Raw genomic sequence first — 26,393 nt, forward strand, 5'->3', positions numbered from 1 at the left:
AGAAAGCGAAAAGACAAACAGAAAAAGGGGAAACCTGTAAAAATACGATATGCAAAATAATCAAACAAAACATTCCGAGAACCATGTGGAAGGTTCCTAAAACCGGACTGGAATTGGTAAGAAGGTTAAGCCGCCCTCCACCAGAGCTTTGCTAATGCTATTGAGCTAACCAATTTCACATGTGCTAGTTACCGATGGCTAGCATAACGCTCTCAAAGATGAGAAGTACATGGATGAACCCACTTTAAAAAACTCATTTCTAAATGCCAACAAATTCTGGAAAAAAATTCAGGCATGGATCTTCACATTCTATGTGCACGCAGAAAGCTTCACGGAAAAATAACTTCTTCTTTGGCCTGTGCAAAAAAGACAAAAAAATATGTCCTCGAACGCTTTTTAGAAGCACTAAAATTTGTCTTTTTACGAAAGCAAAACTAAAGGAGATTTTTTTCACAAAACTTTGTGCCGCACACACATATTGTGAAGATGTATGTGTGAAATTTTCTCTTGAATTTTTTAACATTCTAAAACATGTTTAGAATGCATTTTTGGAAAGTGGGTACATATGGCCATGGGTTCAGGACGTCCACACTCCCGCAAAGAGCAATATAGATCATTTGTGTGTCGCAACTATACATGGCTATGGAAAAGTCGGCCCGACCCGACCCGGCTAGGTCTTGCTTGCGGGCCAGGCCGGGCTTGGGCTTGGCAAATTTGCGTTTGATTGAAGAGTCTCGGCCCGAGGCCCTGCAGGCTTTTCCTCCAATGGGCAGGACTTGGGCCTAAAATCTAGGCCTGGCAGCTGGGTCAGGCTTGTAACACCAATATGTAATGAGCTACACTGACCATCATCGTTAAGTTAAACTACTTTGATTAACCGTGCTTGGTCACTATGAGTTCATATCTCATTTTAAATTACACATCTGAATTCAATTTCAAAATTAAAATGTAAAGTTTAGAAGTTATTTGACCAAACACTAGAAAAAATGTTCATAATGTTTCAAATAATCACTGAGTAATTTTCATGGAGAAACCAACATTTTATGAAGTGGTTAAATACCCTAAACAATTAAAATAGGGCCAATCAGTAATTTAAAATGCCTTTTCTAATTTATAAAAATTCCAAACTAATTTAGATAGCTCCCAAAATTTTTGTGACAGTGTCTAACATTGCATCACTAATTATGGGCCAAGTCTCTTTTTTTTTCATAAAAGTTTTTTCTATTGAAAATAAAATAAAACAGAAATAAATAAGGGAAAGTAAAAAGAAATTGAAAAAGACAAAGAAAAGAACCCCACTGTCTATCTGGGCCTTAGCCCACCAGACCGGCCCAATCCAGCCCACCTCTCCCCTCAGTCGTCCCCCACCTTGCTACAGGGACCGACCGAGCAGGAGCGTGCGCGCCCGTCGGTCCTCGTCGGACCGCCTCGCCGCCCCCGCCGCCGAGGGGATAAGGGCGATGCCCTGCCTCCCCTGGCCCCCTGGCCTTGCTCCTCCCCTTAGATCTCCTTCCCACTCTCCCCTCGCCCTTTCTCCACCTCGACCAAGCGGAGCCATGGCCGCCCCTCCGTGATTCTCGCGGCCAGCTTCGCCCCCGCGCCTCGTCGTCGTGCCAGGAAGCTCTGTCGTCGTCTGATGTCTGCGCTACGTCCACGAGCCCGAGCCGGAGAGCCCCGCCTTGTCGGGATCGAGTTAGTCTTCCTCCTCGGATCACTGGCGCATCTCCGACGAATGTCGCCGGTCTGCTGCTCCTAAGCCTCCCCCTGAGCCACCACGTCCTCCTAGGTGAACTCACCTTCCTCTCCCCTATCTCCGCGGGCTCGTTTGCGCACCCCATCACCTGATCCACCGTCGACCGAAGGGCTCTGCCACATGAGCTCGTCACCAGCGTGGCTCTGATACCAAATGGTCATGGGCCCGTGTCAGTCGTCTTCGCAGCAACGCGTAGAGCCTCACTAGCCTTGCCATTTGCTTGTTTGCACGTTGCCGCTGCGATCCCGCCACAGCCCGTACTCAGGCGCCCGCTCGCGAGCTCGTCGCCATCGACTCCGTCCACCCCAGCCTCTCCCACCGCTACCGTTCGGCGTGGCATGAACGACCGTTCGAACAAGACCAGACACGCCTTGTTTGATGGCCTGTAGGCGAAACCCGACGCGCACTCGAGTCCCACTACCGTGAAATGAGGTCGTCGGCATTTAAACGTCGGTGCCGCTGACCTGGCCTAACTGGTGGGCCTCCCTGGGTGACTGACCAGTGGGTCCCAGGGGCTAGTTGACTTGTTTGACCAGTCAACTATGCTGACTGGGCAATCCACTCGCTGACTGGTGGGCCAACCCCCTAATTAACTAAATGATTAATTAAATTAATTAGTTTAATTTTAATTTGCCACTGACATGTGGGCCCTACTAACTAATCAGCTTAATTAGTTAAATTAAATCATGTTAATTTAACCGAGTCACTGATAGTGGGGTCCCACTTGTCAGTTTGACCAGTCAACTGCCAATGTTGACTGCTGACTGGGCTTTGACAGGCCCCACATGTCAGCCCCTGAAGCACATCTGTGGGTACACTTCTGTGCACCCATAACATTTAGTATTTAATACATTTTTAACTAATTTATTACAAAATTTCGGAAAATGTTTAAAACTTAAAAAAATCATATAAAATAATCTAACCTAGATGAAAATAATCTATATATGAAAGTTGCTCAGAAAAATGTGTCGAATCTGAATATGATCTTCATTCATCTGTCAGATGCCTCTAACATGATGAACATGGATCCTTCCCCTCCGATTCATTTGTCTGATAACATCCAAAAGCCGGGAAAACAATTCCAGATGTTTTCCCGCTCCATCTGTAATGTGTAGCACTATGTTAGGTCACCCCTAGCACAACGTATTGCCATGTCATGCATCATGATGCATTTGATTGCTTTATATTTATTATTTCTTTCCCCTCTTCTCTCCGGTAGATCCTGAGACTGACGCTGCTCCCATTTACGACTACACTATGACATCCAGCCACTTGCAACAGAGCTTTCAGGCAAGCAAAACCCCCTTGATCATTCATATATCGCCCATTCCTTCTCTCTCATGCTTGCATTACAATTTGCTACTGTATTTGATTGATCCTATTCTGAAGCATAGCCTGATTTTGTAACCTGCTATTGTTACTTACCTGCTTATCTTATATGCTTAGTATAGGTTGGTTAGTGATCCATCAGTGACCCTCACCTTGTCCCTGTTGCCCCCGCTTTATCACCGTACTCGATCAATGTGATCGATGTCCTGAGCCCGACACATCACCAACACCCCCTTAGTTGTACAGCTCCACAGAGCTACCATCGGGTGCCGAGGATGATTCCTCCTTCACCACTTCCGATAACGACTCAGTCGTGCAACACTTCAAGTGTGAACCTATCGAGGGCGATTCCTCTAAGGTCATTTTGACGGTTACATCTAGTGGAATCCATCGAGGGTGATTCCTCGGATTCCCCTTGATGTTATGGACACACGGTTACTTTGACTTTACCCGTAGAACCATGTTGAAATTGGGTCAACCCCGAGGGGTACCCGCGAGAAATGTAAAGTCGGGTTGACCATGAGGGTACCCACGAGTGATGTGGAGTTGGGTTGACCATGAGGGTACCCGCGAGATAATTACGCGGCACAGTCGGGCATTATTAGCCCTGGCCATAAGTCCATGAGACGGGGCGACGGGACCACAAATCATGGATCACTAATCATCTTCGCGCGCTCCTAAGACACTAACGGATTTCGATATGTGATTCGAGTAGGCCTCTAGACTTTTTGCAATGACCACCACACAGGAATAAGTATGGGCACTCAGCGTTGTATGTTTCTTCTGAAAGCTCTTAGACGTCAGCAGTTTAGTGGCACGCGCCCGGTTGGATGGTAACCACCTGCGCTTGTATAAGGGGATGGATCCGCTCCAGGCCACGTTCAAAATGTGCAAGATTGCAAAGGATGATTGGCCCATGACCCCTTCGCATTTAGGATGTAGACCGGCGTGCTTGCCTCTCTGTTGAGCGTAGGTAGACTACGGTGTGTCAATTTGCCGAGGCCGGGCATGGCCCAGGAAAGTGTGTTCGGTCGGAGTTAATCGAGCATGTTGGGTAAGTTTGTGCATCCCTGCAGGGAAGTTAATCTATTCGAATAGACGTGTCCGCGGTAACAAATGCTCGGAGTTGTATCCCGATCTATACAACTAGAACTGGATACTGGAGACACTAAAAGGATATGATGGCGTTGCTTCCTCGCAGAGAGTCGAGGAAGGATCTCTGGGTGTTACTACAACAGACTTACTACTTTATTTTATGCTAATCTGCACTCTTCTAATGCCGCAAGATGTTTCAAGATGCTAGTCTTCGGTAGGCTAGGTCTTTCCTTCTATTCTGGAAATTCTGTAGTTCAGTCCAAAGATATAGCCCCATTCCTTTTATATTGATGCATAGTTAGTATAGATCTGATGTAAGTCTTGCGAGTACTTTCTGTCGGGGATATACCCCGCGGTGTAACCCGAACGGATGTTTGACCCGGCTGGACTTGGTGTTTTATTGGTAACCCGCCGGGACATTGGCGACTCACGGATCTGGCGGCTCACTGGTCTGATGATTCACGAGCCTGAAGACTCATTAGTGACCCGACGGGTGCTTTAGATAGATGACAAGGCCCAAGGCCCAGAAGACCGGCTCATGTTATGGTGGGCCGGCTTAAGAGGAAATCATAAGGAATATTCTCCTACAAAAGAAAGCAAGACTAGGACTCCACTTATAATAGAGTAATCATAATCCTACTAGGACTAGTCATGTAACCCGCCCCTTCAATATATATAAGGAGGGGCAGGGCACCCCAAGAGGGGACAAGAAACAATCTCTAGGGCTAGACACAAAGGGGGAGCCGGCTTATGCGGCGACTCTCTCATGAGCATAATGAGATCTAGCCACAAACATCATGTAGGGCTATTCTGGATGATGTTTCTTGGGGCCCGAAGCTGTCTAAATCCTTATCTTGTGTTGCGTCTCTCGATTCCGCTCAACCCCTCTCAAGTTACCACAAAGATGCGCTGGCCTCACGACTAAGTCCTCACACTAGGACATCTGCTGTGACAATTCCACGACAGTTGGCGCCCATCGTGAGGCTAGTGCACGGTGGTGTTGAGTTCTTGGAGAAATTTTTTCCAATGAAGCGAGAAACTCGCGATTGTCCGAACAAAGAGCCGGCATAAAGATGATCTACATCATCAACAAGCAGTCGCAACAAGCACATACGTGACTAAGACCAAGAGAAATTAGGGTTACAGGCGCAGCCGGCGTGAGTCTTTTGGCGATTTGACCGATCGTTTTCTGTCGCAGAGACCGACATGAGTTTGGAGTTGTGCTGATTCGTTACTGCTGCACACGACCAAAGGCGTATTAAGTCCCGAGGAGTTATCTGTGAACAAAAAAAATATTGTGTGGTTGCCATACTTTTTGCTGATTCATGGAAGTTGCAGCTGGTGCACGCGCCTCCGCGTCAAATCCGTTTGAGAGGAAAAAGTAATCTGTCAGGGCCAGTACATCGCGACGTACATGCACAAGCTCCCAGGAGAACTTATTTTTGGACTAAGCACTATTTTTTCTTACTAAAGCAAATCTGTGTACAAGGAGGTGCTTCGTCAGTCAAAATCAGTGGACAAAATCAACTGCCATTGTTCACATCACGGCAAGCCGGCCACAATTGACATGAAGACAAATTACTGAACCAGTTATTATTGTACTGGTACGGGCTGTACAAGAAACAAGGTGTTTTTAGGTACTTTCTGCTTGTTGCGTGTTCGATTGAGAATCGAGAAAACTAGCAATAATGTGACAGGGCTGAAGCGTAGAAAGTTCGTGCATTGAGAATACGTAAGGATGAATAGTAGGATATGGAGTTGAAAAAAAGGGACCAAGATGGAGAAGCGAAGCTGACTACGACCCGGACTCCACTGTATGCGTCCGCGACCCATCCATCGGACCGGCTCGCTGCTACCGTCGAGTTGCGCCCCGCCTGCGAACCGCTGTCAGCCGCCTTCAAGTCGCCTCCAGGTCGTTTTCCCCTGGCGAATCCGTCTCCACCACAGCGGCCAACACTTGGCCATACCTCTGCTCTAAGCCATCATACCTTTGCTCTGAGTCGTGGAGTGGCCCCGCCTGCGGCCGCGGCCACCTCTGCTTCACTTTGACCGTTGTCCCGTATCTCCATGGCAGTTGCTCTCCAAAAACTTACTACTAATGCTAATTAAGAAGCACAATGGCACAATCTTCAAGAAGAACCATCATCCATCACGTGAAAGACAAGACTAGTCAAAGTGATGAATCAATTACTCCATTACTAGTGATACTTTGTTACTAGTACTATTTATTTGTCCGGCTCAAGATAGACATAGGAAGGCCACGCTGAGATCATGGTGCAAAAAAATGCGTCCGGGAATTTAAAAGACCGGACGAAGTTAAAAAGTGCGTTGCGTGGAGCCTAAGCTGCCCACCTCTGCGGTCTCCCCTCGCTTCTGAGCCGCCATGAGCCGCCAGGGCTATTTGAGTCGCCGGTCTGCCTGAGCCGTTTTCTGCCGCGTTGAGCGGATCATCCGTCATCCGAGCAAACCAGGTGATATCCATCCAAGTTTATTTTATTAATACATATTGTTTTCATCAAAGAACAATTACTTGGTCTATGATAATTTTTCGCAGGACCATTATTCCTTACAAAAAGGTGTCGCAAAAGGGGCAAATATTATTTTGCACTAGCGTTCGTCCTGCGCGAATTGCCACCCTCGCTACATCAACACACACGACTGACTCATTGTCCGTGCCCATGGCCGGCGTGCCTGCGTCCGTGCCGTTTCCAACGCCACGGAAGACTCGCCCGTCCGCCTTTGCGGTCGGTTCACGCGTCCGCACCGGCTTACAACGCAGATAACAATTTGCTCGTCCGCACCGGCTTACAACACCTCGGCCGATTCATCTGTCTACTTCCGCGGCCGACTCGCTCGTGATTGATTTCAGCTTCACCATGGTGATCATCAACTCCGCAGTGGATAATTTCTGGTTTAACATATAAGGTGAAATCCATCCAATATATTTTTATATTATATATTGCTTTTCTTTAAAAGAGCAATTACTCTGGCTTGCAAGTTCTCCAATGCAGGACAAGTTATATCACTGAGCTGTTGGCTGACTCATACGAGTTTATATCACGATTAAATATGGAGAGTCTCAAGCCAACTCCTCGAGTAGTCTTAAGACTCGGGGGCTACAATGACATGACTCGTGAACTCCGGGTCACTGGAGGGAATGATTACCCGGTTCCAGAGGACACCGCCATATTGATGAAAATTTAAAGACCGTCAGAAAATTGTCGGTTCAAAATAAATATTCCGGTTTAAAATCCGGTTCAAGAGACATCTCTCTCCCGCAAAGCTTTGAAACTCTCAAATCTGGTTCAAACATCTGGCTCAAGGTAAATTTGTCGCTTACAAAGCTTTTAAGCTCTCAAATCTGGTTCAAACATCCGGTTCAAGGACAATCTGTCTCCCACAAAGTTTTGAAGCTTTCAAATCCGGTTTAAAGTTCCGGTTCAAAAAGAATTAATCACTCGCACGATTCTAGTTCTCAGAAAAATTAAAGGTTGCCAAAGAGAACTTGCTGCCATGATGCACGGTTCAAACATGGGTATCCTGCCTTACGGCTTACCTTATTACAGTCATTTGGCGGCTTCCTGTTCAAACATAGGTCATATTCGAACCAAAGAGAACATAGCTGTCGGTACCCTCTTGACCGGCACACTACCAAACTCACTAGGGGGCTTCTTGATCGTATTCGAATCATAGCTTAACCCCTTTTGGGTCCAACTTGGATCGTATTTGAATCAGGGTCATTAAAAACCTCTCAAGGTCATTTGGGGGCTTCTTATTCAAACATAGGTCGTATTCGAACCAAAGAGAACATAGCTGTCGGTACCCTCTTGATCGGCACACTGCCAAAGCCACTGGGGGCTACATGATCGTATTCGAATCCCAGCTTAACCCCTGTGGAACAGTTTACTGATCGTATTCGAATCAGAAACCTCGATTTTTATTTGGTTTAAGTTTTTGAAAACAATCTTTGGTTTTGTCTTGAGACTTTTTTGTTCAGATCTAAGTATAAGTGTGGTTTCGTTTAAACCCGGCTTAGCTTTGGATGATAAGTCGCCAGCATGTGACAATCATCATATATTTAGAAGTATTAGCTTCTATGGATTGGGTTATCACCCTTACTGCATAGGTCATGTAAACCGGCAGTACAAATTCAATATCACAATGGTTATATGTGGGATATTATGACCCGCCCTGCGGTAAACCGCCAAGGGATCTTGTGATTTACTTGTGTGTAGGATAAGACTACATTTGGGTGGTTACCCGCCCTGGCTTTTGATGTTAAGTCGCCAGGGCATATGTTGTTTAAACTCTGTGCAGGATTTACAGAGCTATGACTTACATAAATGATTAAGTTCCAGCCTATCATCAGAGATTGAAATTGGTGTCCCAAAGGGGTTATCAATTCTTGATTTTCTCAAAGGCTATAAGCCACTGGGTTATAAAAATTCCGGTTTACAATGAAGGCGTATTAAATCGTTATCGGCCAAGAGCCGCCGGGTATTTAAACTCCGGGTTTACTTATCAACAGATGAGGTATTCAAAGTCGCTTTGGCGCAATGGCTATTATTTTATCAATGGATATGATTTATTCTACAATGGAAGGAATAGTCCCGAGTCGCTGCAGGCTTACAACCCGGCACTTGGGGGCTACATTATTTAAATTGAGAATACATCAAATATGCAAGTCCCATGTCACTTCCAGCATGCACCATGGCACTTGGGGGCTAATGTAAAGTCACTTTTTGTTCAACTTACTCATCACATTGTAATGAGCCGACCCTTGGGGGCTACCAATTGCTCCTGTCAAAAATCAAGGTACACAAGCATTAATCCATTATATTGAACGGTCCGCTATTCAGTTGGTGGAGTACAAAGCTCTTAACCTTGTGGACGTGGGTTCAAGCCCCATGGTGGAGATCATATTATATGGTGTTATTATCTATAAATTATATACAAAGTCCCATCTCAGTATTATCTTACTAAGCCGGCCCTTGGGGGCTACATGTTGTTGTTCAAGTTTACATGGTTATATCTACAAAGTCCTTGCTCATTATTGCATAATGACCCGGCCCTTGGGGGCTACACTGGTTGAAGTTTTTGTGAGCATAAGGCAATTACAAGTCCCAGGTTGCTACAAGCATGACAACCCGACACTTGGGGGCTACATATGTGGAATACTCAGTTTGGACTACTGACTGCAATGAACAACCTGGATTTCTTCAAGGTGGCAACATTTATATCGAAACAAGTCTTAAGCTATCAATATATTTTCCTCTTAAAGACTTGGGGGCTACAGGTAATATCCATATAAAGGAGGAACATATTCAAATTCTCAGTTTTGGGCAAATCAGGAAGATTAATTGTGTGACCTAGCGTTGGCAACAATCATGACCTGGTGTCTATAACAGTCATGACCTGGAGTCATCAGTTTTTATAACCCGACAATTTTGGTAATGACAAACCGACAAGTTTTACATCTTCAAGCCGGCTGAAAGTCAGATGAGTATTTCAAGACCAATATTTTTTAAGCCAAAGCTTTCGAAGTCGATTCAACTAGATTATTTCTTACAATATTTCTCTACAAGAGACCAATGTCAGCAAATTGACTCTGAAGTTGGCTTATTGACCCGGATTTCTCAAAAGAAGTATCTGGATTTTTTACATTGACAAAGTTGAAACATATCTGCTAAGATCATGGACATGTATATATCAACAAGGAAATGACAAGGACTTAACGGTGATCAGGTGTCGGCTTACAGAATATTTAACCCGGACCACAACTTGTCAAATTTGTTCTTGTGTTTATATTGTAGATCAGTTTAACATGGATAGATCCAAATTAAACTGGGGGCTAATGTCGGGGATATACCCCGCGGTGTAACCCGGACGGATGTTTGACCCGACTGGACTTGGTGTTTTATTGGTAACCCGCCGGGACATTGGCGACTCACGGATCTGGCGGCTCACTGGTCTGATGATTCACAAGCCTGAAGACTCATTAGTGACCCGGCGGGTGCTTCAGATAGATGACAAGGCCCAAGGCCCAGAAGACTGACTCATGTTATGGTGGGCTGGCTTAAGAGGAAAGCATAAGGAATATTCTCCTACAAAAGGAAGCAAGACTAGGACTCCACTTGTAATAGAGTAATCCTAATCCTACTAGGACTAGTCATGTAACCCGCCCCTTCAACATATATAAGGAGGGGTAGGGCACCCCAAGAGGGGACAAGAAACAATCTCTAGGGCTAGACACAAAGGGGGAGCCGGCTCTCTCATGAGCATAATGAGATCTAGCCACAAACAACATGTAGGGCTATTCCGGATGATGTTTCTCGGGCCCCGAAGCTGTCTAAATCCTTGTCTTGTGTTGCGTCTCTCGATTCCGCTCAACCCCTCTAAAGCTACCACAAAGATGCGCTGGCCTCACGACTAAGTCCTCACACTAGGACATCTGCTGTGACAATTCCACGACACTTTCGATGAGTACTCATGGTTGCTTTGCTACCTCTTTCTTCTCTACCCGATTGCTGCGATCAGATGACAGATTGATATGTCTCCGTCGTATCTACTTTTCCTAATGCTATTCCTCTTATTTTGGACTCTAATTTGCATGATTTGAATGAAACTAACCCAGACTGACGCTGTTTTCAGCAGAATTGCCATGGTGTTGTTTTTGTGAAGAAATAAAAGTTCTCGGATTGGAACAAAACTTTTGGAGAATTATTTCACAATATATAAAAAATACTGGAGCCAAGAACCACCGGAGGGGGGGCCCTGGGTGAGCACAACCCACCAGCGTGCCCCTGTTGGGGAATGTAGCATGCAATTTCAAAAAAAAAATCCTGCGATCACGCAAGATCTATCTAGGAGATGCATAGCAACAAGAAGGGGAGAGTGTGTCCACGTACCCTCGTAGACCGAAAGCGGAAGCGTTAGTTTAACGCGTTTGATGTAGTCGAACGTCTTCTCGATTCAATTGATCAAGTACCGAATGCACGTCACCTCCGAGTTCAGCACACTTTCAGCTCGATGATGTCCCTCGAACTCTTGATCCAGCAAAGTGTCGAGGGAGAGTTTCTTCAGCACGACGGCGTGGTGACGGTGATGGTGAAGTGATCCGTGTAGGGCTTCGACTAAGCACTACGACAATATGACCGGAGGAGTAAACGATGGTGGCGGGCACCACACACGGCTAAGAACAATTGATGTGCCTTAGAGGTGCCCCCTGCCCCCGTATATAAAGAAGGAGAGGGGAGGAGGCCGGCCTAGGCGCGCCCCAAGTGGGGGGGGGGTCCTACTAGGACTCCAAGTCCAATTCGGACCCCCTTCCTTTTACCGGAGAGGGAAAGGGCGAAGGAGAAGGAGAAGGAGAAGGAGAAGGAGAAGGAGAAGGAGAAGGAGAAGGAGAAGGAAAGGGGGGCGTCACCCCCTTCCCCACTCCAATTCGGACCCCTTCCAAGTGGGGGCGCGCCAGCCCCCCTTATGGGCTGGTGTGCCTCCCTCCCAAGGCCCATGTGGCCCATTACTTTCCCCGGGGGAGTTCCGGTAACCCCCCGGTACTCCGATAAATACCCGAAACACTCCGAAACCATTGCGGTGTCAGAATACTATCTTCCAATATATCAATCTTTACCTCTCGACCATTTCGAGACTCCCTGTCATGTCCGTGATCTCATACTGGACTCCGAACAAACTTCGGTCACCAAAACACATAACTCATAATACAAATTGAACGTTAAGCGTGCAGACCCTACGGGTTCGAGAACTATGTAGACATGACCGAGACACATCTCTGGTCAATAACCAACAGCGGAACCTGGATGCTCATATATTGGTTCCTACATATTCTACGAAGATCTTTGTCGGTCAAACTGTAATGACAACATACGTCATTCCCTTTGTCATCGGTATGTTACTTACCCGAGATTCAATTGTCGGTATCTTCATACCTTGTTCAATCTCGTTACCGGCAAGTCTCTTTACTTGTTCTGTAATGCATTATCCCGTAACTAACTCATTAGTCACGTTGCTTGCAAGGCTTATCATGATGTGCATTACCGATAGGCCCTAGAGATACCTCTCCAATACTCGGAGTGACAAATTCTAATCTCGATCTATGCCAACCCAAGAAACACCTTCGGATATACCTGTAGAGCATTTTTATAATCACCCAGTTACGTTGTGACGCTTGATAGAACACAAGGTATTCCTCCGGTATTCACGAGTTGCATAATCTCATAGTCAAAGGAATATGTATAAGTCATGAAGAAAGCAAGAGCAATAAAACTTAATGATCATTATGCTAAGCTAAGGGATGGGTCTTGTCCATCACATCATTCTCCTAATGATGTGATCCCATTCATCAAATGACAACACATGTCTATGGTCAGGAAACTTAACCATCTTTGATTAACGACCTAGTCTAGTAGAGGCATACTAGGGACACTTTGTTTTGTCTATGTATTCACACATGTATCAAGTTTCCGATTAATACAATTCTAGCATGAAAACTAAACATTTATCATGATATAAGGAAATACAAATAACAACTTTATTATTGCCTCTAGGGAATATTTCCTTCACCCCCTCCTGGCGCGTTGATGACCCACAAGTATAGGGGATCAATCATAGTCCTTTTGATAAGTAAGAGTGTCGAACCCAACGAGGAGCAGAAGGAAATGACAAGTAGTTTTCAACAAGGTATTCTCTGCAAGCACTGAAATTATAAGTAACGAGTAGTTTGATGGCAAGATAATTTGTAACGAGCAAGTATTGGTAACGGTAACAAAAGTGCAGCAAGGTAGCCCAATCCTTTTGAGGCAAAGTACAGGCCAAGACGGTCTCTTATGATAAGCAAAGAGTCCTTGAGGGTACACGAGAATTTCATCTAGTCACTTTCATCATGTTGGTTTGATTTGTGTTTGCTACTTTGATAATTTGATATGTGGGTGGACCGGTGCTTAGGTGTTGTTCTTACTTGAACAAACCTCCTACTTATGATTAACTCCCTCGCAAACATCCGCTACTACGAGGAAAGTATTAAGATAAAATCTAACCATAGCATTAAACTTTTGGATCCAAATCGGTCCCTTACGGAATAGTGCATAAACTAGGGTTTAAGCTTCTGTCACTCTTGCAACCCATCATCTAATAACTACTCCACAATGCATTCCCTTAGGCCCAAATATGGTGAATTGCCATGTAGTCGATGTTCACATGACACCACTAAGGGAATCAGAACATACATACCATCAAAATATTGAACACATATCAAATTCACATGATTACTTGCAACAAGATTTCCCCCATAACCTCAAGAATAAAAGTAACTACTCACAAATGATAATCATGGTCAAAATGAGCGGGGTATTAAATAGCATAATGGATCTGAACATATAATCTTCCACTAAATAAACCATATAGTAATCAACTACAAGATGTAATCAACACTACTTGTCACCCACAAGCACCAATCTAAGGTTTTGGTACAAAGATTGAACACAAGAGATGAACTAGTGTTTGAGAGGAGATGGTGCTATTACAGATGTTGATTGATATTGCCCTCCCCAAGATGGGAGAGTTGTTGGTGATGATGATGACGATGATTTCCCCCTCCGGGAGGGAAGTTCCCCCGGCGGAATCACTCCACCGGAGGGCAAAAGTGGTCTTGCCCAAGTTCCTCCTCGAGACGACACTGCTTCGTCCCAAAATTCCTCTCCTTATTTTTTCTAGGTCAAAATGACTTAAATACCAGAAGAGGGGCATCGGAGGTGGGCCGAGGAGGGCACAACCCACCAGGGCGTGCCTGGCCTCCCTGGCGCGCCCAGGTGGGTTGTGTGATAACCCACAAGTATAGCGGATCACAACAATTTTCAAGGGTGGAGTATTCAACCCAAATTTATAGATTCGACACAAGGGGAGCCAAAGAATATTTGAAGGTATTAGCAGCTGAGTTGTCAATTCAACCACACCTGGAGATTAATTATCTGCAGCAATGTGATCAGTAGCAAAGTAATATGATAGTTTTGATAATAGTAACAGTAGCAGTGGTAACAATAATAGTGATAGCAGTAGTTTTGTAACAAGTGCAATAGTAACGATAGCAGTAGTAACTTAGCAAGAACAATATAGGATAAATTCGCAGGCATTGGATCAATGACTTGTTGGATGATATTCATCATGAGATAGTTATAACCTAGGGCGATACGGCACTAGCTCCAGTTCATCAATATAATGTAGGCGTGTATTCCATAAATAGTCATACGTGCTTATGGAAAGAACTTGCATGACATCTTTTGTCCTACCCTCCCGTGGGAGCGGGGTCCTATTGGAAACTAGGCGATATTAAGGCCTCCTTTTAATAGAGATCCGAAACAAAGCATTAACACACGATGAATACATGAAATCCTCAAACTACGGTCATCACCGGGAGTGGTCCCGACTATTGTCACTCCGGGGTTGCGGGATCATAACACGTGGTAGGTGACTATAACTTGCAAGATCGCATCTAGAACATGGATATAATGGTGATAACATAGACGGTTCAGATCTGAAATCATGGCTCCCGGGACCAAAGTGACAAGCATTAAGCATGGCAAAGTCATAGGAACATCAATCTTAGAACATAGTGGATACTAGGGATCAAGCCCTAACAAAATTAACTCAATTACATGATGAATCTCATCCAACTCCTCACCAACCAGCGAGCCTACAAAGGAATTACTCACTCCCGGTGGGGAGCATCATGAAATTGGTGATGGAGAAGGGTTAGTGATGACAAAGAACGAAGATCCACCTCTCTGGAGCCCCAAACAGACTCCAGATCTGGCCTCCCGATGAAGAACATGAGGTGACGATGGCTCCGTCTCGTCGATTGCGATAATTCTTTCTCCCTTATTTTTTGGAAAAATAGGATTTTATAGCATCGGTTTCAAGGTCTGCGGGGCCACCAGGTGGGGACAACCCACCTGGGCGCGCCAGGAGGGGGGGCGCCCTGGTGGGTTGTGCGCACCCAAGTGCCCCCCTCCGGTGGTTCTTGGCTCCAGAAATTCTCTTTTATTGTATAAAAATCCTTGCAAAGTTTCGTTCCATTCCGAGAACTTCTATTTCTGCACAAAAACAACACCATGGTAGTTCTGCTGAAAACAGCGTCAGTCCGGGGTTAGTTTCATTCAAATCATGCAAATTAGAGTCCAAAATAAGAGGAGAAGTGTTAGGAAAAGTAGATCCGTTGGAGACGTATAAACTCCCCAAGCTTAAACCTTTGCTTGTCCTCAAGCAATTCAGTTGATAAACTGAAAGTGAAAAAGAAAAACTTTTACGAACTCTTCTGCTCTTGTTTACATAAATAAGCTTAAACAACACCCAGGTTTTCAGCCAACATTATAACTAACCATGCCGACAATAACTCTTGAAGATTTTATTAACTCATATCAGTGACATAATCAGCTAGCGAGTAATAATAAAATATCTCAAATGGCAATACGTTATCAAAACAACCATGATATAATTTGACAATAGTGGCATCTCGCTAGCCCTTTGTGAGACCGCAAAACATAAATGCAGAGCACCTCCAAAGTCCAAGTAGATTCTAAACATTGTAATTCATGGTAGAAAAGATCTAGTCATGATGCACCCAACATTAGCTACACACAATGCGTAAGTCATGACAGCAGTGCTCTCAGGTTCTGGCGCTTGTTTTAGAAGGTGATGACACAAGATAGTCGCTTCGCAGAGGGAAGCGGTGATTTGCAGAGGTGCCAGAGCTCAAGTTTTTAAAATAGAGGTAAATGATATTTTGAGATATGCACCCTTCTCATTTACTCCACGACTATCCGTTATCAATATCTTCCATGCTAAGCACGCTAGTGGCGGTTCCCAAGCGATAAAAGTAAAGGTTTACTCCCCCTCCATCAACAATCACACTCCACGGCTTGTCCGAAACAATGGGTACCATCCAAACCATCAACAGCCCTGGGGGAGTTTTGTTTAATTATTTGCATTTTTTAGTTAGGGACTGGGAATTCCTATCACCACCCTTTTCTCGTGTGATGGAGAGTGAATAAACACTCAACCTAAGAATAACCCGCTTTGCATGGAAGATACCGACCACCTCCTGTCGTTCCATGAACGATCCACGCACGCAAAAAGGATACTTTTTTAGAAGTTTTTAGAGGTGGCACATGCAAATTTACTTACGACGGTAGGGTAATACCACATATAGGTAGGTATGGTGGACTCATCTTGAATAACTTTTGGGTTCAAGGTTTTTGATGTACAAGCAGAATTCCCACTTAGTACAGGCGAAGGCTAGCATTAGATAGAGAAGCGGCCAGCTAGAGAGCAACAACGATCATGAACATGCATTATGTGTAAGTAACATTAGACACTAGCATGAGTAGGATATGAATACCATGAATGTAAATATCATAGAGGCTATGTTGGTTTTCATTCAACTATATGCATGAACATGTGCCAAGTCAAGCCACTCGAATATTCAGAGGAGGATACCATATCATCATACTACATCACAATCATTTTAACGCAATGTTGATATCCAAAATAAATCATTATCCACTCCTAGCTACTTATGCATGGCATGAGAAACTATAATCTCTAATTGTCATTGCAAACATGTTTAATCATAATGGGCCGAATCATGGATACTAGGTTAAACATATTTACACAAACAGAACAAGTCGAGTTCATACCCATTTCTCTTTGCCACGGCCAGTTCATCGAATATCGTCATTATTGCCTTTCAGTTGCATGACCGAACGATGTGAAAATAATAATAGTGCAAGAGTGTCGTGGACTAAGCTGGAATCTATAAACATTTTATTCAACAGGAGAAGACAAGGCAAAATGGGCTCTTTATTAGATAACCAGTTATTCATATGGGAGCCACTCAACATTTTCATCGTGGTCTTCTCCTCGGTACAACTCGAATAAAAAGAAAAGAAATTCAGAGAAACACACTAAAATATTTTTGGAGTTTTTGGTTTTCTTGAACAAACAAATAAAAGGGAAAAGCAGAAACGAGAAAAACTATTTACACGGGAAAGCTCCCAACAAGCAAAAGAAGAACAAGGAAATCTTTTTGGGTTTTCTTTTTAATACTACAACTAAGCTTGCATAGAAAGTAAACTAACTACAACTATTTTTTTTGGTTTTTATAAGGTTTTTCAAACACACAAGAAGAAAGCAAGAAAATAAAATTAAGCATGGATGATATAATGAAAAAGTGTGAACACCGACAAATGGAATAAATGGACATGAATGTAATGTCGGTGAGAAACACGTACTCCCCCAAGCTTAGGCTTTTGGCCTAACTTGGTAATCAATCAGAAGCCTGGATAGTAGTTGGGGTACTAAGGAGCGGGCATCCACTGATCCCACTGTTGAGGCTCTTCCTCCTCCTCTGCAGCAGCTTGATCGTTCCGGTAGGCGATGATGCCCGCGGGCATAATCCTATATCCGCCCCTGGCAACAGGATCAAACAAAGCAGGAGCAGGCAATGGAATAACATCATGAGTGATGATGCTGAAAACCAGGTTATATGGAACAGGGATGTTAGGAGATTCGATATCAGTAAAATGGTGGTGATCCATGGCTGCGCATTCTAGATAAACCTTAGTCAGAGGGTAATCATGAAGGCGTATCTCAACCTCAAAGTGAGCCCCCAAACGAGTAGCGAAAATCCCACCATGACTTTTACCCTTGGACCTATTAATGTGGAGGTGATGTGCCACAATAGCTCCCAAGCTATAAGTGTTGTTGCCCTCTAGTGCACGACGTAAAACAACAAAGTCTGGTGCACTGAGCGCACCCACTTTTTCCTAGCATGCAAACACTTAGCGGTAAATAAAGTAAAATAATGCACTGCAGGAAAGTGTATGCTAGTGGCAGTGACGGCCGACACCCCTCTCTCATCTCCCACTGTCAAAGTACGATAAAAGGCCTCAAACTATGCTGGCCTAGGCTCAACTAAACTCCCATCAGAAGGGATCATGCATATGTTACAAAATTCAGTAAGCGGTATCTAATGGGTTTCAGCATATAAATCAAATCGCACTTTAGGAGGATTATTCCAAGAGAGGAAAGCAAAGCTTTGAACAAAGGAGTTTGTGCGGAGATGATACTGTTCGCATTCAGCTGCAATGATGTCAGTGAGGCCGGCATTAGCAGCATATTGTGTGAACTCCTGAAGGACTCCAGCCTCTTCCATGAATGGGGTGTGCGGCCATTCGCACGGCCGTACTTCCACCAACCTCCGAGGGTGGAGATCACTGTCAGATGACTCCCCAATAACACCCTCGGAGTTCTTCTTGGAGCCAAACTTCCGAAATATATTCATGGTTTTCCCATGAACAAAAATTCTGAAATTTTTAGTCCACAGATTTTTCTCAACTAAACTTCGCAAATTGATAGCAACTACTCATAGGGATACATAGAGGCCATAGCAAGCATTCAAACTACTTAGAACTCTAAGAATTCAACATGCAAGCTTACCTACAGTAGCACCAAGAGTAGCTAATTATTCAAAATATAAACCACTAAAACAAAAACTAATTGGACAAACAGTGGAGTCACATACCAAGCAACAATCCCCCGAAACAGTTTCAGAAATGGAGCTTCGAGCAAAGAGATCAAAATCCATGGGCTTGAGAGCAAGAACACGAGAGAGAGAGAGAGAGAGACAGAGATATGGGGAATTTCTTCTAGGGGTAGGTGATGATGTGGTGTAAAGATATAAGTGAGAGGGCCCATGTGGGGACCACAACCCACCAGGGTGCGCTTGGGGGTCCTGGCGCACCCAGGTGGGTTGTGCCCACCTGGTGCACCTCCCTCTGATATTATTTGCACCTGAAATTCAGAAATATTCAGAAAAAATCATATTAAATTTTTAGAGCATTCTGAGAACTTTTATTTTTGGGTCATTTTTTATTGCACAGAAAATTCAGAAAAGAGACAAAACATGGCATTTTATTTTATTTAACTAATAAAAACAAATAACAAAAAGTGGGGACAGAAAGTAGAGCTTACTATATTCATCAACTTCATACCGCTCAAAAATGATCCATTAATAAGGTTGATCAAGTCTTGTTAACAACCACTTTCGATTAGCATGTGATACATCTCCAACGTATCTATAATTTTTTATTGTTCCATGCTATTATATTATCTGTTTTGGATGTTTAATGGGCTTTATTATGCACTTCTATATTATTTTTGGGACTAACCTATTAAGCAAAGTCCCAGTGCAAATTGCTGTTTTTTTTGCCTATTTCAGTGTTTCGCAGAAAAGGAATATCAAATGGAATGAAACCTCTGCGAGGATCTTTTCTGGAACAAACGCAATCTAGGAGACATGGAGTGGTGGTCAAGGAAGCAACAAGGCGGCCACGAGGTAGGGCGGTGTGCCCAGGGGGGCAGGCGTGCCCCCCACCCTCATGGACCCCTCGTAGCTCCACTGACCTACTTCTTTCGCCTATATATATATACTCTTATACCTTGAAAACATCCAGGGGAGCCGCAAAACCACTTTTCCACCGCCGCAACCTTATGTACCCATGAGATCCCATCTGGGGACCTTTTCCGGCGATCTGCTGGAGGGGGATTCGATCACGGAGGGCTTCTACATCAACACCATAGCCTCTCCGATGATGTGTGAGTAGTTTACCATAGACCTTCGGGTCCATAGTTATTAGCTAGATGGCTTCTTCTCTCTCTTTGGTTCTCAATACCAAGTTCTCCTTGATGTTCTTGGAGATCTATTCGATGTAATACTTTTTGCGGTGTGTTTGCCGAGATCCGATGAATTGTGGGTTTCTGATCAAGTTTATCTATGAACAATATTTGATTCTTATCTAAATTCTTATATGCATGATTTGATATATTTGCAAGTCTCTTTGAATTATCAGTTCGGTTTGGCCTACTAGATTGATCTTTCTTGCAATGGGAGAAGTGCTTAGCTTTGGGTTCAATCTTGCGGTGTCCTTTCCGAGTGATAGCAGGGGCAGCAAGGCACATATTGTATTGTTGCCATTGAGGATAAAAAGATGGGGTTTATACCATATTGCTTAAGTTTATCCCTCTACATCATGTCATCTTGCCTAATGTGTTACTCTGTTCTTATGAACTTAATACTCTAGATGCATGCTGGATAGCGGTCGATGTGTGGATTAATAGTAGTAGATGCAGAATCGTTTCGGTCTACTTGACACAGACGTGATGCCTATGTTTATGATCATGCCTAGATATTCTCATAACTATGCACTTTTTTATCAATTGCTCGGCATTAATTTGTTCACCCACCGTAATACATGCTATCTTGAGAGAAGCCACTAGTGAAACCTATGGCCCCCGGGTCTACTTTACATCATATTAGTTTTCGATCTACAATTCCAGTTACTATTTATTTTGCAATCTTTACTTTCCAATCTATACAACAAAAATACCAAAAATATTTATCTTATTACCTTTATCAGATCTCACTTTTGCAAGTGGCCGTGAAGGGATTGACAACCCCTTTATCGCGTTGGTTGCAAGGTTCTTATTTGTTTGTGCAGGTACTAGGCGATTTGCGTGTAGTATCCTATTGGATTGATACGTTGGTTCTCAAAAATTGAGGGAAATACTTGCACTACTTTGCTGCATCACCCTTTCCTCTTCAAGGGAAAACCAACGCATGCTCAAGAGGTAGCAGCATGAAATGAAGAACTTTCATAAATCACTAAGTTACCTCAACGGGGATATGAATATCCCCAATGATAATCATTTCATATTTCTTTTTGACAGTAGGTAGAGGTAGTTGAAAACTTCCAATAGTGATTGCCGGAGATTTTTCAATAACATTAATACCATTCACTTGGAATTTTTTCTTAGGAAAGTGCACTGTATGCTCATTAACATCAATAACAGCCCCTGTAGTATTCAAGAAGGGTCTACCAAGGATAATCGACATGTTGTCGTCCTCGGGCATCTCAAGTATAACAAAGTCAGTCAAAATAGTAACATTAGCAACAACAACGGGCACATCCTCACAGATACCGATAGGTATGGCAGTTGATTTGTCAGCCATTTGCAAAGATATTTTAGTAGGTGTGAGTTTATTCAAATCAAGTCTTTTATATAAAGAGAAAGGCATAACACTAACACCAGCTCCTAAATCACATAAAGCAGTTTTCACATAATTCTTTTTGATGGAGCAAGGTATAGTTGGTATTCTCGGATCTCCAAGTTTTTTAGGTACTCCATCTTCAAAAGTATAATTAGCAAGCATACTGGAGATTTCATCTTCTGGTATTTTTCTTTTATTGGTGATGATGTCTTTCATATACTATGCATAAGGAGGCATTTTCAAGATATCAGTCAAGCAAGTACGCAAAAAGACTAGCCTCCGCATTTCAGCAAAGCGTTCTAATTCTTCATCATCATTCTTTTTAGTTGACTTAGGTGGAAAAGGCATAGGTTTTTGAACCCACGGTTCTATTTCCTTATCATGTTTTCTAGCCACAAAGTCTCTTTTATCATACCTTTTATTCTCAGGTTGTGGGTTATCAAGATCAACATGTGGTTCTATCTCAACATCATTGTCTGGTTCTTTATTATTATTAGGTTGAGAGTCTTCATGAACGTCAGCATTATCTTTTTCATTATCACTAGGTGAATGTTCATTACCCGACTAAGTTTCAACATCAGAGATAGAAACTTCATTATTAATGTCAGGAGGTTTTTCTATTTCAGGTTCACTAGGAGCGTGCAAAGTCCTATCACTTTTCTTTTTCTTTTTCTTTTTAGAAGAACTAGGTGCAGTGGCGTTGTTCCTTTGTGAATCATGTTCTATTCTTTTTGGGTGTCCCACAAGATAAAGTGGTTCCTGAGTCATTTTACCTCCTCTAGTTGCAACTCTGATAGCAAAGTCATGTATATTATTATTCATTTCATCTAGAAATTCTCTTTGAGATTTAGCAACTTGTTCTAACTGGGTTTGAACCATAGAAGCATGCTTTCCAACACCTCTAACATCATTTGAGATTCTAAATAATAATTCACTCAAGCGAGCAATCATATCAGAATTGTATTTCAATTGTTTCATAACATTTGCATTGAAGTGATCTTGTTTTCTAATGTAATTTTCAAACTCATAAAGGCATTGGCTAGGGTGCATATTGTGAGGATTGTCATTATCATTGAACTTCATAAGAGAATTTACCTCTACCACCTTAGGCAGTGCTGGTGTATTAAGCCCATGTATTTCTTCAATAGGAGGTAAATTTTTAACATCCTCGGCTTTAATACCTTTTTCCTTGATAGATTTCTTTGCCTCTTGCATATCTTCGGTACTGAGATATAATATACCCCTCTTATTCGGAGTGGGTTTAGCCGGTGGTTCAGGAAGAGTCCAATCATCATAAGTTTTCAATATATTATTCAACAATTCTTCAGTTTGCCCAACAGTTCATTCCTTGAAAACACAACCAGCACAACTATCTAGGAAATCCCTAGAAGCATCGGTTAGTCCATTATAGAAGATATCAAGTATTTCATTTTTCTTAAGAGGATGATCAGGCAAAGCATTAAGTAATTGGCAAAGCCTCCCCCAAGCTTGTGGGAAACTCTCTTCTTTAATTTCTACAAAGTTAAATATTTCCTACAAGGCAGCTTGTTTCTTATGAGCGGGAAAATATTTTTAAGAGAAGTAATAAATCATATCCTGTGGACTACGCACACAACCAGGAGCAAGATTATTGTACCAAGCTTTAGTATCACCCTTTAATGAGAAATGAAATAATTTGAGAATAAAGTAATAGCGAGTTTTTTCATCATGAGTAAAAAGGGTGGCTATGTCATTCAACTTAGTAAGATGTGCCACAACAGTTTCAGTTTCATACCCATGGAAAGGATCAAATTTAACCAAAGTAATCAACTCTGGATCGACAGAGAATTCATAATCCTTATCATCAATAAAGATCGGTGAAGTAGGAAACTTAGGATCATATTTCATTCTAGCATTCAAAGATTTTTCTTTATACTTGCATAGTAATTTCTCTAGACCATCTCTATCCTTACAAGCAAGAATATCTCAAGTTGTCTCCTCATTCATAACATAACCTTCCGGTACCTTAGGCAATTCATATCTAGGAAGGCTAGTTCTAGCAGGTGTTTCAGGAGATTCAGTTTCAAGCTCATCATCAGATTCAACAACATCATGTTGTATTACTCTAGAAATTTATTTATCAAGAAATGAACCAAATGGCACATCAACATTATCAAGCAAGGTACTAGCATCATCATAAGCATTATCCATAGCAGAAGTAGCATCATCAATAACTTGCAACATATCAGAAGTAATAGCATGTGGTGGTGTTGCAAGTTTACTTATAACAGAAGGTGAATCTAAAGCACAACTGGATGGCAGTTCCTTACCTCCCCTCATCTTAGAGGGAAAAATCTTAGTCTTAGCATCCTTTAGATTCTTCATAGTGATAAATTGGTAATAATCCCAAGTGACTCAACAAATATAGCTATGGTCCCCAGCAACGACGCGAGAAAAAGTTCTTGATAACCCACAATTATAGGGGATCGCAACAGTTTTCAAGGGTGGAGTATTCAACCCAAATTTATAGATTGGACATAAGGGGAGCCAAAGAATATTTGAAGGTATTAGCAGCTGAGTTATCAATTCAAGCACACCTGGAGATTAATTATCTGCAGCAACATGATCAGTAGCAAAGTAATATGATAGTTTTGATAATAGTGACAGTAGTAGTGGTAACAGTAACAGTGATAGCACTAGTTTTGTAACAAGTGCAACAGTAACGATAACATTAGTAACTTAGCAAGAATAATATAGGATAAATTCCTAGGCGTTGGATCGGTGACTTGTTGGATGATATTCATCATGAGATAGTTATAACCTAGGGCGATACGGCACTATCTCCAGTTCATCAATATAATGTAGGCATGTATTCCGTAAATAGTCATACGTGCTTATGGAAAGAACTTGCATGACATCTTTTGTCCTACCCTCCCATGGCAGCGGGGTCCTATTGGAAACTAAGGGATATTAAGGCGTCCTTTTAATAGAGAATCGGAACAAAGCATTAACACACGGTGAATACATGAACTCCTCAAACTATAGTCATCACCGGGAGTGGTCTTGACCAAGGTTGTCAGAATCGTGATTCTGAATCGGATCGGAGCTCCGATGGCAGGATCACAAATCATAGAATCTTCACTATCAGAATCATATAAACGTAGATTCTAGAGACCAAAATCATAGAATCAGATCGGTTAGTTTGGATCGTAAAGTCGTAGAATCATACAATAGAATCGCGATTCTAACAACCTTAGTCCTGACTATTGTCTCTCCGGGGTTGCCGGATCATAACACGTAGTAGGTGACTATAATTTGCAAGATCAGATCTAGAACATGGATATAATGGTGATAACATAAACGGTTCAGATCTGAAATCATGGCACCGAGGCCCAAAGCGACAAGCATTAAGCATGCCAAAGTCATAACAACATCAATCTGAGAACATAGTGGATACTAGGGATCAAGCCCTAACAAAATTAACTCGGTTACATGATGACTCTCATCCAACTCCTCACCGACGAGCGAGCCTACGAAGGAATTACTCACTCCCGGTGGGGAGCATCATGAAATTGGTGATGGAGAAGGGTTGGTGATGACGAAGAACGAAGACCCCCCTCTCTGGAGCCCTAAATGGACTCCATATCTAGCCTCCCGATGAAGACAGGAGGTGATGGCGGCTCCGTCTCATGCATCGCGATAATTCTTTCTACTTGATTTTTTTTTCTAGAAAAACAAGATTTTATAGCGTTGGTTTCAGGGTCTGTGAGGCCACCGGGTGGGGACAACCCACCTGGGTGCGGCAGGAGGGGGCGCGTCCTGGTGGGTGTGCCAACCCAGGTGCCCCCCTCCGGTGGTTCTTGGCTCTAGAAATTATTTTTTATTGTATAAAAATCCTCGCAAAGTTTTGTTCCATTCTGAGAACTTTTATTTCTGCACAAAAACAACACCTTGGTAGTTCTGCTGAAAATAGCGTCAGTCCGAGGTTAGTTTCATTCAATTCATGCAAATTAGAGTCCAAAACAAGAGGAAAAGCTTGAGGAAAAGTAGACACATTGGAGACGTATCATTGTGCCCACCTAGTGGGCCCCCTCTAGTACTTATTTGCTCCAATAATTCTTATATATTCCATAAAAATTCTCCGTGAAGTTTTAGCTCATTTGGAGTTGTGCAGAATAGGTAGCCCGACGTAGCTTTTTCAGGTCCAGAATTCCAGTTGCCGGTATTCTCCCTCTTTGTGTGAACCTTGCATATTATGAGATAAAAGGCATTATAATAACTCCAAAAAGCATTATTATGCTTAAAAACATTATAAATAACAATAGGTAAACATGATGCAAAATGGACGTATCAACTCCCCAAGCTTAGACCTCGCTTGTCCTCAAGCAAAAACTAAAATCGAAAAAATGTCCACATGCTTAGACAGAGAGAGAGAGGTGTCAATAAAAACAAAATACGGACATAGAAGCATCGTGTATATTATTATAACAGCAACAAACTTTATCATAGAACTTTTATGACATAACTTTTATAATAAAATTCTCATGATAAGTAACAATTCATCACAACGTCGAAGTATAAAGCATAAACTCTATTGGAAACCAACAAACTATGTTCTCAGTTAACTTTGCAACTACAATTCATCATCTTTTCAGGAAGGGTCATGTATCGGAGCCTTTTTGGCAAGTCCACATACTCAACCATCATATAGTCTTCTATGATTGCTAACACTCACCGCATACACATGAGCAAAAAGTTTCAGCCAGACACATAGAAAGATAGGGACTTATAGATTTCTCCACCCAACATACTCACCTCAAGGGTGATGTCAACAATAATAACTCATGCTACCCATATCCAACTAGATAGATGTGCATAGATCTTTACTCACCACATGATGCTTGCTAAAAGAGAAAATAAAAAGGAATAGAGAGAAAAACTTTGACTCTTGCATAAAAGTAAATACATAAAATTAAAAGATAGGCCCTTCGCAGAGGGAAGCATAGGTTGTCATGTGCTTTTTGTTTGTATGCTCAATCTCTTAGTGCAAAAGAACGTCAGGTTATATTGCCCCTTATGATAGCAACCTTTATTATGCATCATGTCGCTTTTATT

Source organism: Triticum aestivum, chromosome 5A (assembly GCF_018294505.1).
Source record: "Triticum aestivum cultivar Chinese Spring chromosome 5A, IWGSC CS RefSeq v2.1, whole genome shotgun sequence".
Lineage (NCBI taxonomy): Eukaryota > Viridiplantae > Streptophyta > Magnoliopsida > Poales > Poaceae > Triticum > Triticum aestivum.